Source organism: Bison bison, unplaced genomic scaffold (assembly GCF_000754665.1).
Source record: "Bison bison bison isolate TAMUID 2011002044 unplaced genomic scaffold, Bison_UMD1.0 scf7180017864378, whole genome shotgun sequence".
In the NCBI taxonomy this organism is placed as follows: Eukaryota; Metazoa; Chordata; class Mammalia; order Artiodactyla; family Bovidae; genus Bison; species Bison bison.
The window spans coordinates 6953619-6954792 of record NW_011494950.1 but is presented as its reverse complement, the minus strand read 5'-3'; the positions used below and the strand labels follow the sequence as shown (position 1 = coordinate 6954792).

Sequence of the window (1174 nt, the reverse complement as noted above, 5' to 3'; positions counted from 1 at the left end):
TTTGTTTTGTCTAAAAGGTATATAACAGCTCTGCTCTGGTCACTTGAGTTTCACATTTTTGTAGGACTACTGTACATACAAAATTAAATTAGCTTTTCTGATTTGAGAGAATACCATTGAAACACGTACATCACCATATGTAAACTACATAACCAGTGCAAACTCGGTGCATGAAGCAGGTCACTCAAAGCTGGTGCTCTGGGACAACCCAAAGGGATAGGGTTGTGGAAAAGGTAGGAGGGGGATTCAGGATGGGGGCACACATGTGCGCCCATGGCTGATTCATGTTGATATATGGCAAAAACATCACAATATGTGAAGTAATCATCTTCCAATTAAAATTAATTAATTTAAAAATTAAATTAGTTTTTCTCCTGTTAATGTCATATGTCAATTATTAGACCAGCCAAAGAACCTAGAAACGAAGAAGGAAAAAATTTCCCGCCCCTACAATTGCAACAATAAGGATAACAAAAGCACAAGCACTTCACTGAAAGGCTGTACTTCACATGGAAAACCTTGAGAGATAGATATTATTTCAAATACATAGATGAAGAAACTGATGGTCAGAGAGGGGAACTGACCAGTATTTTAGAATTAGTAAGTAGGGGAACTGACAGCCAATTCAAGTATGCCTGGCTCTTAACCTGTGTTTTCCCACCATGCAAAGGGGCCTGTGGGCACCAACCAAAATTCCAAAACTACCTTAACACTATCTAATAAAGGTATAAGTTCACAAGCCTCTGCCTGCCTCAGTTTCCTTTCTGTGCTCACCTAAGAAGATTTCTTTCTGGGTTTCTTTGTCCTCAGCTCTTTCCAAGTTCAGCTGGGAATTTATTTTGGTCTTTTGATGTGGAAAATCCTGCAGTTGAAAAGGAAACAAAACTTTGTGGTTAGAATTGGGGTACTTCATGTCCCTAAATTCAGTTCTGAAAGGTATAGGGAGGGCGGTGGAAGGGCGTTTTTTACTCAGGAGGTTTCAGAACCAGGCAAAGGTCTTATGAAAGAGGCATAGAAATGTTTGTGTTTCCAAGGGCCAGGGAGAGGGTACTGACCTTGATCAATGAAAACTCGATAAAAAAAAAAAAAAGTCATTTACTCTTCATGGATTTGTTCCATAATCCACAAACAAAAAACTCTGGAATCCAAAGGTTAGAGTGCACTGAACTGGTTA

At 39.2% G+C, this 1174-nt stretch overlaps 1 long non-coding RNA gene across 1 annotated transcript in view; it reads right to left on the bottom strand.

Moving 5' to 3' along the window:
• The window catches only part of LOC105001066, a 62376-nt gene that overhangs the window by 27812 nt on the left and 33390 nt on the right, over positions 1-1174 (bottom strand). The window contains exon 2 of the long non-coding RNA XR_826816.1: positions 775-862. This is a non-coding gene — a long non-coding RNA (uncharacterized LOC105001066). The remainder of the gene's footprint in view (positions 1-774; positions 863-1174) is intronic.